Below are 14678 nucleotides of genomic sequence, written 5' to 3'. Positions count from 1 at the left end.
GATCACATTTTCATTTGAGACATGGCATGGAAGATTTGAACCAGCTCTTCCAACTACTTATTTTGATTTCTAAAATGCATGAATCATACAAATAGTTTGTAGGATTTAAAATGAAAATTCAGAATTCAAATATATATATGAATTAGAAGAAAACTACTACCTCAGAATATAAGGGCAATTACCAGCTTGGTCAGCTTCAAAAGACAATTAAATACATGGGCAATGGGGTAATCAATAAGTATTGATTCAGATAATTAAATATTAGCTATGGTATCCAAGGCAATAGGTTTCCCAATACCAGATACTGGACAATATCATTAGCACAGAGTTAGGCTGTCTTTTTCAGTCTCAAGGCATTTCACAGGCATCTGATTGAGTGCTACGGAAACAGAATAAATCTAAGAACAGATTCCCAGTCTGATAGAGATTCAAGAAACCATTATATAATCAACTAGCTACTGTTGTCAGTGAAGAGACAGCCTTCCCATTGATTCATCAAAAGTTGTTGGGAACCGACTCAGAATATCTCCTCTGTGCACAGATATATTTGATTTTTAAACTAAAAATAATACAGTTGCTGGAATTCTTATAAGTGCATATCAATCAAGTCGTTAAAGAAAAACGTTAATTCTTGTACTTACATAAAAAAAAACACTTTTGGTTTAGGCGGCTGTGGAGAACCTGACTATCTCATCTTATCCCTTTCATGTGGCCTTCCTTGATTTTAACCCTACATTAGATTATCAGGGTTCCAGAGAAAAACCCTACTCCAATTAAAAACTCCAAGATAGGCATTTTCTCAAAGTTTCCTTTTATTAGAGTAGTTATACTGGCACATCTGGGAAAACCCTAATCTGAGAGTTCCAGGTTTTCCCTTAGTAATTCAAAAGTCAAAATCCATCCTCTGCACACATCAGTCCATCACATGGACCAATCACCAACCATCCCAACTTGAGACATCCCTTCAACCACTCGTCCTTCAGGTGCAGGAATAATGTGAGCTTGACCGAAAAGAAGAATGTTGTTATGTCTAACTACCAATGCTCTAAAAATCCTCCCTCCTACTTTCCCAGGCATAAGAATGTGGCAACATGGAAGCTTCTGGTACTAATATGGCTTCCAAAGCTGACAAAGATTTTATTTCATGCATAGTCCTCTGAGAAGATGTCAGAAATGCAAATATTGATAAATGCCTGCTGCTTTTAATCCAGAAGTAGAATTCAGATATCACTCTTAGATTAAGGTGTGACCCACATGAAAGGTTCCTCTAAACCAGGGTTCCCAATGTTTTTCTTATCACACTTCTATTTAATGTTATCTTAATTCCCCTTTAAATCCAAAAACCATGATGATCACAAATGAACAATGAAGTTGTGCCTCTTCCTCCACTACCATATACTAGTATTTGGGGAAAGGTGGATTTATTGTAACAATGTGCAAATGAAAAGTACTTCACACATCCCTGGGATTCTGTCTGCAACTCTCGTGGGAGTCAGACCTCACTGTTTGGGAAGCCCTACTCTAAATCCTTACCATTGAGAAGGATCTACGGCAGACAATAGACTAGTTCCAGTTCCGTCTTTTACTTGCCTATTGGCCCTAGAAAGACCACAAAAGCCATAATCCAAGCAAATTAACTCATAATTACCAAAATTAAAAAGTCTGATATTTAAAAGAAAATTAACGTAACGCAGATGGATATAAAATAAAATCGAACAGTGGCCTACCATTAAATATTTGCGGGTGGTTTTTCCATATCCAGAAGATTTAGAAAGCCCATTCATTGCCCCAAAAAGGTCAAATTTTTGTATAGCTATTAAAGGTCCCCCTGAGTTCCACACAGCTCTCTCCCTGATAGCATTCCAGGAAGTTTTAAAGACTGTTTACTGACGCCTTGAAATAGAGTGGGTAGGATTCTCCTGTTTGTTATATTTGTGCTTGCTTGTTGTTAGATTGCCACCTTATGATATGTTTATTGTAATTTTTGTACTTGTTTTGGTTGATTTTCTGCATGCTGTTGTTTTTTTATACTATTTTATTATTGTGGTAAACTGCCAAAGTCTGTTGGAACTGGGTAGCATTCAAATCAATTAATTAAATAAATAAAAATGACTTTGCTTGTGTACATAAAAGGAAAGGGAGCCAAAGAGCTAATAACTAAAATGGTTCAAGACTAAAATCCTTGCCCAAATTTTATTTGGAGAACAGGTAGGACTTTATAGCATAACACTCTTCCCTAATGGCCTGATTTCGTTAATTTTGAAGGACAATCACTGTCAACATGGATATTAGCAGTGACACAGAGACTGAGGTGCACTGGGTTTGCTATAGATTTGCTTCTCTCAACCTGCTTCGATCCAGTTAGAAAAGATAGTCCTTCAAGGTTGAATGATATTGAATACCAAAGTGAAGTTGACACCCTTTCCCAGAACAGCACACACAGCCCTGAAAGCGAAAGGCACATGGCAATATGCAAGCTATCTATAGACATTAACCTTCTTTAGGTTAAGAAAGGAGTCTTTTTTTAGAATTAGGAACCATGTGCTCCTGTCAGCATTATTACAGGACAGATTCACCAAAATCCTACTAATAGAATTCTCTTGCCCATAGAAACCATCTCACATTCATGGTGTCACAATGTTCCAGTTTGTACTTGGATCTGTGTAAAGATTACATACTGCCACTGTTGCGATATGTTCCAGGAAGAGCCGAAGTATATTACATTATCTTTTTCAGGCTCTAATCATATTACTATAAATGTAAAAGCCAAATTTTGTATGGCCTCAGTGAAATGTGACAAATTTGTTGGTCTGGACTCATACTACTAATTTTATTTTATTTATTTTAGCCTTTTAATATATGCTGATCTTTGAACTTAATCATAAATTTGATTTAGTAATCAATACGACTCTCCACAAATCAATTCATACTGCTTTGTAAGTTGTAAAGATCTTAAAAGTTGAGAGAAGCTCTTGATTTTATGATTCTCAAAACATAGCTCTGTCTCGTTTTTATCTAATCTCTCATCCTGAGTGACTGCTTAGTAGTGTTTAATGAACTGTAAAACTTAGTTTCACTTCAGCTCTCTCAAATTAAGCTTCCATATTCATAAATCATCAAGATTCTTCAGTATTAACACCCTATTCCTTTTCACAAAACTCCCTCCATCAGTTTACAAGTTGGCATAGATATTCCCCATAAAAGAGACTATTATTACTGCAAACTTAGAAGATTTTAATAATTTATTACCATTTAAAGAATTATTGTTTCTATATTTTTCCTGTGTGCATATGTGTGTGTGTGTGTGTGTGTAGATATAGATATATAGATATATAGATATTGTTAGTAAGAATAAGAAAGGGGTGCAAATTAATTAAACACATTTAATCATATTGTAACTCAAAACAATAGTTACATCTATTGTAAAAAGCATTTAAGATTTTAGTAGAGCATAATGTGAAAAACAATTTCTATATAATGCATGTTTCTCTGTTCATGACTTCCAACTTTCCTGTTAATTTTCCTCCATTATAGAAAAAAATCAGCAAGCTATAAGCATTTGTGTTTTTCCCATGATAAATGACAAGAGACTAATGCTGCCTTTTTTGAAACTCATCAAAGGGGTAGGTTCCAAAGTTTTTAAAACTATCTCTGAATAATCTATATAAACTAAATTCATTTCTGAAATTTTAGAATGTGTCCCGAAACTATTGAGTCATTCCATACATGCAGCAAAAATAATGTACAATGAAGGTCTGCACAAGTCTTCTTCAATGTCTGGAATACTCTACTTGACTCTGTGGTTTCTTCCCCAAACCCCCAAAACTTTAACCTTAGACTGTCTGCTATTGACCTCACCCCTTTCCTAAGAGGTCTGTAGGGGCGTGCATAAGCGTACCAACGTGCCTACCATCCCTGTCCTATTGTTTCTTTTTTTATTATTTGTCTTATATGTATCCATGTATTCATAACTATGTTTTTACTTATACCTATTATCTTGTAAGCAATTGACAAAAATAAATAAATAAATAAATCTATTTTGGTTGTTCTTCCCCCTTTCTGAGCAAATTTGTTGAGATATGCAAATGACCTTAGAGAAATTTCCTTCCTTCTCTCTTCCATTGGCAGAAATCAATTACTGCACCACAAAATGTTGGAATTTCATTCATAAATGTATTAATAACATGTTTTTATAATGTTACTTAAAAGAGCCCATTTATATTAAAGGAAGTACATTCCACTGATTTAAATGGTAATGGGCAATTGTGATTCAGTTTTATAAAATTGATAAGAATGAAGGAAACTGAGGATACTGTATTCACAAGAATCTCAAGAAACATGAAGCTTTTCAAATTCTTATTCAACCAGCTAATGTGTTCTATTGCTTTTTGCAAAATTTTCTGCCAAGCTGTATTATACGTTAATGTTTTATGCTGTGATTTATGCTGTTCCTCATTCATTCTTCAGCAAAGATCTTGTTTTCCTTTGCCAGTCAAAACAATTGTATTGTGTTCATGCAGGTAAATAATTTATGATGATTGAAAATGCTTTATATTTTCTGACAGTATACTAGCAGAATATAAGAAATAGCATGTTTCCTCAGGAGAGTAAAATGGCAATTGAAGAATTATATTACCTGCCTACATTCCTCAAATATACTTTTGTAAAACCAATGTAGCTCAATATTAAAAGCTAATACTATTCTAATACCATTATTGCTCAACAAAAATAAGGAGCATTAACATATAAATTGCAACATTTAAGAAATTCTTTATTGGCCAAGTATGATAGGACACACAACAAATTTGTCTGCGGTGCATAAGCTCTCAACATACATACAAGCAACAAGTGATAAATCATGAGCATAATCATAAAATACAATCATCATAAATCATATGATACAACACTCAGTGATAGTCATAGGATACTAAATAATCAACACAAATCATATGGGATACTAAATAAAAGCAATCAACATAAGTCTTGAGATACAAACAACAAAGTTATAGTCATAAGAAGCTAAGGAAATAGGTAATAGGAAAGATGAGAAGGATAATAGTAATATAATCCTATTAGGTGGTTGGACATCCCACTTAAGAAAACATTTTTCTTTCTGTTTGCCAGTCTCTCTTTTTTACATCACAATTTTTCTGTTGACAATGTTCTTTTTTAGGTTCCTCCCTATTTTACCTCCTAAGTGCTGACAGCTTTTGCCAGACAGGAAATGCTGTAAATGTAAAAGAGGCCCAGGGTGGAGCTCTGTGAAATCCACAATCCCTTTGAAGCCTTTACATCCTTATTAGTGCTTTGATGTACAATAAGGACTTTGAGACTTGGGCAGTAAATATATATTATCTGATTCTGTATGAGCTATTGATTCTGCAGCTGTACCCTGCTTCCTCCTTTCTTTCACTCTCTTCAAACTTTGTTTTCTGTCAATAATGTTCCTTGATTTCAATGGGGAAATGTTTGAATAAGTGGTGACATCACTCTCTTCACATACATTATCATTATGGCGATTAATTGTGCCCACACTAAAGATGACAGATTTCTGGCTCATTCTAAATTCTAGAATTGTCATTCAGTTCAAACCTCACAAAAACACACACCAGCAAAAAAAAACTATTTGAAGTGTAACATTTTTACAACCTAGTTTTTACTACTCAATAATAGATAACACATGAATATTACAGGTGGACATGGTGCATTTTGATTTATATTCAATAATATATATTTTCAATGACAACACTATTTTGGGTATGGGAAGGAGGAAGGAGAAGAGAGGGAGCGAGGGAGGGAGGGAGGGAGGGAGGGAGAAAGGAAGGAAGGCTTTAGACATATTAATCAGAAAGATAAGATCTGCAAAGAAAATGGAGTGGAGGAAAAATAAATGAAAATAGAAAGATTTATTAGTAAGAGCTATTGATAGCTCATGGTCCCTAAAGCTGGTGGATTCAGAAATAATATTCAACTCCTCAGCTTTCTTTGGCTATTCCAAATGAGGAATGAAGATCCTATCACAGAGCAGTATATTCCTATGGTTCTTTTTGTCAAAGTGTTTCTCTTATACTAAGTTTGGATAGAAAGATTAAAGGCAGTCAGATGCCTTTGTATCCATCATACATACATACATACATACATACATACGAGGAACTTTTGAGGAACAGGCAGCAACTGTTACACACAAGGATCGGTCAGCATAGCACTGGATGGGATACTGGTTTCTGCTCATTTCTTAACTCCTGGTACCTCAATATAGTGGCTGGATATGAAGATCAGGAAAGGACTCAAATATAAGCATAGCTTGGTGGCTTTCCACCTTCACAAGGGCAATCAATGTTTGTGTTTTATTTTTCTTTCTAACAAAGGAAAGGGGTGTGGGCTTCTTTTTTTATTGCAAAACTCTGAATTAGAGAGATAACTTGTTTTCAACTTCTAGTGACCATATAGATACATTTTCTCTACAATGATCTATCTCTAACCTGTTCTTTTAAGTCTCCCAACAGTGTAGTCATTGCCAATGTGTGAACATCCACTTCACAATTAGGATTACCATTTTTGCACACCCCTACTTAAAGAAATTCTTCAATCATAGAACTATTACTTCAGCAAAATATGAAACTCATCTTTGACCTTAAAAAGGTCAACATTAGTTGGTACCAACATTAGTTGGTACTAAATTTTTATTAACTTGTTTTTTTAATGTGGACAATCATGACATAACAAAGGATAGATAGGATCTTTTGAGTGTAGGTTGAAAGTTTTTGATGCAATTCATATCTCTATGAAGAGTTTTCTGTCTCCTATTTCAACCCATTCCCTCCCTTCTGCAATCTTTTTTGAAACTTGGGAGACAATCTGGTTCTGCATTTTTCTCTCAGAAGATGAAAGTCAGTGCTTGCAAATGGAGTATCATGACATATCCATTCATTGCCAAAGGCAGAGAAATAGAACTTTTATACAATAAAATAGGAAAATAATTTTCCCCCTCCTTCAATTTACGAGTCATTAAATACACACTAGACAAGCTGGTTAGCATTTGAAAATGCTGGAGGCATCAAAACTGATATTAGTATTCTCGATAAGATGGATTATTTAGCTTTGCATTTACTGGAAGGCCATTACATAGATGTCTAGGTTGTCATAATCAATTTTGCACGCAACCTTTATGTAGATTGAAACAGTATTTTTACTCTGATCACGGGGAGAAGGCCTAAGTCAAAATGAGCAAGTCAAATAATTGAGAAAACAATATTGCCAGGGAAATTGCCCCCTATTTTTTTAGCATCAGCCTTCAATGCATGATGCTGGTATAATTGCTGTTTGTCATTGTCTTGATCATTAGCATGCTATATCTGAAGATGCTGTCATAGTGCATATAAGAGGCAGGCATGAGTCTCCATACAAATTTCCAGAATTAGCAGTTTTCATTTTGTTTTAAGCTATTGACTTTCTCAGTATTTTTCATGTCATAAATTTCCTCTGGACAGAGCTTTACTTGCATGACTGAAATCTGCAATGAAGATGCTTATTTTCTTGTTCACGGTCTCCTTGGGTACTCAAATATAGAAAGTTCTTAATGTTAAATTATCTTTTCAAGCACTAAACAGTGGTAAATTTTTGATGCCTATAGATAAGTAAAATAAATATTCTGAATAGTGTAATTTTACTAAAGGAACAGTTTCCTACATTTATCCTCCATGGGACTTTTAGAGCTTTAGAGATTAAATTAAAGGATAGCAAAATTATTTGGGGGCAAAATCAATAGACTAATTATAATAGATTTAACAATAACAATAATAGATTTGCAAAACAGCAAAGAATAAATACTTTATGAGAAACAGCCTTTTTTCAAATTTCTTATGGGCTAAAACCAAGGAAGCAAAACTTCTTTTAAAATATCAGAATGCTTTTATAGTTGTTATAGTTATATATAGTTTTATAGTTATTTTTCTCCATGTGGAAAAATACTCAACTGGCAATTTTTATATTTCTTCCCAAGCACCTCACTTTAAAACATTTAGTAAGATCAATGGAAATCATACAGATTATAATATAGATGGTTATCGTATAGAGCAACTAATAATAAAACTGTATTCATTATCCAATAATTTATACAGAGATGCCTACATTATTGGATAGCGCTATGTCTCAAATTCTGGTCAAATCCTAAAAATAATTCAGTCATCATGTGATCATATTATATATCCTTATTATTTGTATTTTCATTTCTACAACCTCATTTTCATGGAAAGTGCTATTTATTTTTTAAAGCATTATATAGCTAAACCTACCACTGATTTTTTTTAACACAGTATTCTGTTTCAGTTACATTTAATATATGAGTTTGTGCAGTACAATTTTCCCTGTGTGCTACTGACATGACAATAAAGTAAAAAAAATAAAAAATGCTGGTTTTGATAAAATTGATTTAAGTATATTTCTAGTAATTAAACAATGCCTTTCATAAGAAAAGTAAGCAATTTAGAGCTTCATAAAGGAAACTGCATGAAGTTAAGATTACAATGACAAATTGGTAGAATAGAGTCTTTTATGAAGTTTTCTTTAAAGAAACCAGGCAGTAAAAAATGCTGGCAAGCTTTTTTAAGAATTGTGAATGATAACATTCAGGAAGACCCTTTTTTGAAGAAGAAAAAGGTTTAAGAAACTCCTGTCACAGTTTACTTATTTTCAGAATTTGCCTTTTGTCATACATCACATGGAATAGAGATAATACTTTGAAAATAATCACACTTCCTTTTCATCTCCTAGTTTTAGCAGCGGAGTTTTAGAAACTGCTGGATTTGAGGGAACTGGTTAAGTGAACACTGTTAATCTTCCGCAACTCCTTTTTTTCTCACATTATAGGTATAATGAATTTAGAAACTGATTTTCATGATTTGAAATTCCTCAGAATGGGATACCTGCTCAAAGTAGTATGTCACCTTTTTTTTAAGATGTACTGTTACTTTCTCTAATTTAATTGAGCTTTGTTTTTAAGGAAAAAAGATTTCTGCAAAGTGGAATGGAGAACAGGAGATACAAGAAGGAGAAAGAAAATTAAGTGAATTTTAAAAATAGGGACATTTGAGGGATTCTAAAATGTAGGCATAAAAATATAATTATTCTTAATAGATTCTACCTGCCCTTGTAAATATGTTAGATCAAGCAAATCTTTTTTAAGAATAAAAGGATATTCTGAAAGGATGTTCCACGCATTGTTTGTTTTAGAAAATGAATAATATTCTCATTACAACAGTAACTATTTAAAAATTAATCATTTCAAATGGAACCAGAGAAGGTCTATCTTATCCATAATTCTGTTTCTAGAGCAGCTGCTGAAATGCATATGAAAAGGTAAAAAGGGAATACAGGAGAACAGTAGATCCCATTTTCTGGAATAGCTATACTGAGATATATATATTTTTACAGTGCTGAAGTCACTGCTGTGATTAATAATTCTGACATCTATAAATTTAATAAATTCATTTCTAGAGATGTTCTGGTTGAGTGCCACTTCCCTACCATTCAGCTTCTTTGGGTGAGTCCAGGACAGAGGTGGTATTCAGCAGGTTCTGACCAGTTCTGGAGAACCGGTAGCAGAAATTTTGAGTAGTTTGGAGAACTGGCAAATACCACCTCTGACTGGCCCTGTCCCCATATATTCTCTGCCACCTGAGTCCCAGCTGATTGGCTGGGTCTTCTTTTGTTGCCCTGTATAGGAGAACGGAGCAGGAAAGCAGGCTAGTGGGATGTGGAGGGAATGGGATTTTGCAATAACCTCCCCCCAGGAGTAGGGAGGGAATGGAGATTTTGCAGTATTCGTCCCCTGCCATGCCCACCAAGATATGCCACGCTGACCAAGCCACACTCACAGAACCGGTAATAAAAAAAATTGAATCCCACCACTGGTCCAGGATATAACATGGATTGAACAAATGAAAAAATATACCCTCCTACATTTTCCACATATGTATCATTTTACATTTTTTTATGATACCACTTTTATTCTCCCATTCCTTCCTTCCTCCTCCTCCTCCTCACCTTAAAAGCCCCAGTTCTTGGAACTTTCTTTCAATCACATTTGTTTCAGACACTGATCAACATTTTGTCTTCTTTTCGTTCTGTAATGCCCTTTTGAAATGCAGTAGCCATAACTGTAACTATTCTGACTACTCTGTCTAAAAATATGATTATATTGATAGTACCATTATCAAAAGCTTCCTAACACTATTTAAGAAGGATTCTTTTTTTAAAATAGCCTCACACTGGATCAATATCTGCTCTAAATTATCGATTGCATTTTTTTGGCTAGTCTCCACAAGTTCATTTTCCTTACATTTATTTCTCAAATTAGGATTCTTTGCATCACTGTGCATTAGTTTACAATCATTATATTAAAATTACATTTGGTATTCCCCATTTTGGAATGTAGTTCTTTTTAGCACTTTCCCTTTTTAGTTACATGGTATAATTTGATTGTCAGGAGAGATTTCATACCTAATTCCAGATTGTATCTAAGCAGCCTACAAAGCATCAACCCCAGACAGATATCTAAGGCTGATAAGCACTTATTTTAAACAATTCATTGATAAAAGAGAGGAAGCTGTGGTGTTTTTTCTGTGGCATTGTTATCTTTTGTGGACCTTACAAAGTTCCTGGGCAGGTAGATTAAAACCTTCAGAGGTACACATGGGACAGTCCACTAATTCTTCTGGTTATTGGAAAAACTTAATAAAAAATAAGCTAAGCTGAACGTAGCTTTGGCTAATTTTTTTACATTTTTTTTTTTACAAAATCTGCACTTGTAGAAAAACAGTGCCTTCCCATGTTGTGAAGGGGAAGTCTTAGAAACTAAGATTTTAGATGTAATTGAGTGTTCATGGTACTTGTATATTCTGAAAATATTACATTCTTTTTTTAGAAAAAAGAAGAAAAGGGAGGCATTTGGAATGTAAAAGTGAAAATTGTAATAATAAGCATAAAACATTACATTCCAACCCTGAATTGTTGTTTTCTTTAAAAATATATATATTTTAAGAAACCACACTTAATGTGCTCCCCTTTCATTATTTGTATACCAAGATATGCTCTTCCCCATCCTTCTCAAACATACTCAGGATTACACAAAACTTCATTTTGTCTGAAGTGGATAAAAAGCTGTTTTATATATATACCTGGCAGTGAAAGAAACAGCAATACTGATCCTCCAACAAGAGTTTTTATTGTGTTTCTGTGCCACATAAGGACTAGGGCTCTTTATGACACTCTTAAATCCATGTTTGTCAGGGCCTTTCCAAGACACTTGTTGAAGTATCTGCTCCCTTCTGTAGCCCATCCGAGAGGAGGGAGCATGTCCACACCTGCCTGGAATGTCAGGAGCTGGGCAGGTTGTGTCACTGACCACATTGTTGGCGAAGCATACTAGATCGTGTTGATGGAAATAATATATTGGAAGAAGATTAAAATATTGAAACAAAGATAACTTTAAGGTGATGAGGCAAGAAAAATGTCATGAGGACGGGACAGTTAACTAAGTATGCTCATATCCTGGTTAGGGAGATATTGATGAGCTTTTAAAGAGGCCATCTAAGAAATAAAAGTAAAATAAAACATAGTAAACATTAAACTGTAGAAATATAGAATTATGTACATATATTTAGAAGTAAGTAGTTTCTTTATATTACTTATCCTGTGGAGATAATGTCTTAGTAGCTTTACAGACAGCATTTCATGATGTCGAGATGTATGAATTAGAAAGTGCTTTCCTTTCATGCAACAACGAATTATTTTCATTCTCGCTGAAATGTTGATACATATATATAAACTATTTAGATATCCATGTTAAATGCCAAGAATTCACTAGGAAAGATTGTGTTTTGCAAGTTGATTCTTTTCTCATGTTTTGTGTGATTTAAATTATTTATAACGTATCAGGCTTTTCATACATTATATCTAGATAAAAAGGAAAAGAGGATTAAATGTTTGTTTCTTCAATAATCAAATATTTATGCTACAGAAAACCCAGAAAAAGAATGAAAGTGAGCAGAAGCAATGTTGATGCCCCTGTAATATATTGTGGTACTGCCTAAATCTTTCTGCTGCATTGCTCTGAACATGAGGGAGAAGAAATGGTAGTGGTTGCTTTATTGTTTGCTTTTATAGTTTCTTTGTAAAATCAACAAAACTCCAGAGAAAATGCAGGAAGAAGAATTTCTTCAAATGGTACTGTTTTTGTATCTATATCACAGAGGAAAAATTGTTCTCTTTACTCTTTGTTATCTTCCTCCTCATTGGTTTGTTTTTACTTCAAAGTGAAAGCAACACTGCTAAAAGTTCTTTTTAAGGACAGATATGCTTAGGCTACACTAGGTGTATTGTAAACCTCAAACCTGGCAATGAGTTAGTTTACTTTATTGTCATTGCATCTCGTACATGAAATTACATTTACTTAATCCATGTCAGGGATGATGTGTTGCTCTTTACATTAGAAGAGCCGTGAAGTAACAGGTTAAAACAATTCCCACACAGTCTCAAGGCCTCCACTAAGAATGCACTCAGTTACAGCTTAAAGGAAAAATGAGCCCTAAAGCCCCTTTCTGCTCACTCCATTCCAGCTGTTTACTACAAGTTAGAAAGAAAAACTGGTTGCTAAGAAAGTTCAAGAGCCAAATAGGATTGCTGTTGTTTTATAAACTTCAGGACTGGACTAAATAAATCTTCTATTTTCTTATTTCAGTCACATTTTCAGTAACAATCAGTTCTAAATCATAATATAGTGCTTAAAAAAATTTCCCCTGTGAACATTCCTACAAACAATTGCCAAAGCAATTAAACTGTGCAGAAAGATGGTACAGAATGTCAGGGTAAAGGTACAATGTAGGATTAGCTAAATCTTCCTATTTCAGCATTGATATTACTCTCATGTTTACATCTGCAAGCCAGTGTCTTGTGTATTGTATATCAGAATTTCACATTTGGAAATTTCTTTTTTATGTCATGTTAGTTATGTGTTGCCCTGGAACATTTGGGAAGTTTGAATGCCAGTTTTGTAGATAACTAAATTCTAAGATTGTACACTGGATGTGGATGAGGCTCAAAATCTGGGATGGATCAGGTTAAGTCAGGTCAAATCATTATTTATATAATGCAGAATAAATAGCTTTCATATACTTTGTGTCCGTTCAAAATCCTTTGTGAAGCTCTGGCCCTTTTCATTTTGGAATTTAACGCAGTGGAAATGGCAGCTCCACTGAAGTTGCATGAAAAATGTATCAATCAGCTGTATTAAAATATATCATGAAGAGAGGAAGGATCAAGAAGTTTGGATCAGTGTGGTCTGCCCTCAATTTATGATGACCTTCAGAGTCAGGGATGAAAGACTGTAGAGAAGGACAAAGAGAGCAGGGATGATCAGTGATGCAAGACTGTTAGAAAGAGAGGGGGGGGCAAAATAAGTCTCAGTTATATTGCAGGGACCATGTAATATTGAGATCTTTGGAAGTGATATAGATGTTTTTCAGACAGTAGCTTCTAATGTCTGATAGTGAAAATTAGAAATAATAGTAAGAAATTGCCTGAAAATCATGCCAGATTCAAGCAAATGTCTGAAGTGTAGCTTGGGAGAAGTCAGGAGAATATCAACATAATACATGAACGAGAAACTTAAGAGCTAGGACTTTTTTTTTAAAGAATAGTAGTCCTAAACTAAGAATGGTTTATAATTGACTCAGGGTGCTACATGCTCTCTCCTCTCAACCAGACATATTATGGCTTCCCAAAATAAGGAACAAAGGCAAAAACTGGCCCCCAGAGGAAAAAGCATTGTCTAACTTTGTGTCACACACATAAAGATTATATATTTTCAATTCATTAATTCCTTTCTTTGCAACTGATCAATGTCCATGATAATCTACTATTTGAATAATGTCTAGGAAGATTATAATTGTGAAGAATTTCGAGGTCAACTGTAGATTAAAAAGAGGGGGAAGGGACAACAGATCCAAATTTCCGTGTAAAATCATATATACATGAAATATACATGACTGCAACATATTTACCTCTGAGTTTTTTGCTCATATTATTATCCATCATTTGCCTTTGTCATATTTATTCTAATGTAGACTCAAACGTAATTAATAGCATATCAAAACAAAATGGAACAGGCAGGATAATTGTGATGAATTGCTGACTTCAGAAAAGGGCTAAAGAGTTCCCTAATCTGATTTTAAGTGTTTGTGGGTAACATTTTCTTTTTTTGAAATTTAGCAGACTAATACTCTTCAAGTGCTTTATACATTAAAAAGCTGTCTATGTGCTTGCTTGATGGGGAGATTCAGAGCATAAAATGTGCACTGAGAAACTACCTTAGCAAGAGGCAGTTGAAATTGCATATTATAGTGACAATTCCATTACTGTCATCTCCATTTCCTTGGAAAAGAATAGAATTACTGTAACTTGCCAACTGGATTTAAGAGCTTCAACCATTATGCTGAGCAAATTTTGTTCTGTTCTGAATAGTTGGAAGACAAATGAAAAAAATGTAGTGGTGTGCTGACAGAGAACACAGAACATTACCAGTCATGCTCCAATAGGCAGAGGTGATGAAAACTCACTTGCCTGCTCCTTGTTTAAGAACCTAGCCCTCTATTTTGTCTTTATATGGAAAGAAGCTGGAA

At 34.2% G+C, this 14678-nt stretch overlaps 1 protein-coding gene across 13 annotated transcripts in view; it reads left to right on the top strand.

Annotated features, from left to right (window-relative positions):
* Positions 1-14678, top strand: part of CHRM3 (cholinergic receptor muscarinic 3) — a 260500-nt gene that overhangs the window by 205121 nt on the left and 40701 nt on the right. For 3 of the 13 annotated variants that reach the window (XM_087937087.1, XM_087937106.1, XM_087937103.1), the window contains exon 4: positions 3535-3623. The exons of 9 other annotated variants lie outside the window; for them this stretch is intronic. The gene's annotated coding sequence lies outside the window, so the exon portion shown is untranslated. Of the gene's footprint in view, positions 1-3534; positions 3624-5173; positions 5341-14678 lie in introns of all 13 variants that reach the window. One more of the 13 variants, XM_087937102.1, reaches the window with a different exon arrangement.

The sequence above is a fragment of the Pseudonaja textilis genome, chromosome 1 (genome assembly GCF_049901715.1).
Source record: "Pseudonaja textilis isolate UNSWEBS1 chromosome 1, rPseTex1.2, whole genome shotgun sequence".
Classification (NCBI taxonomy): Eukaryota; Metazoa; Chordata; class Lepidosauria; order Squamata; family Elapidae; genus Pseudonaja; species Pseudonaja textilis.
The sequence above is the reverse complement of the archived record's forward strand: the minus strand, read 5'-3'. Positions and strand labels throughout refer to the sequence as shown.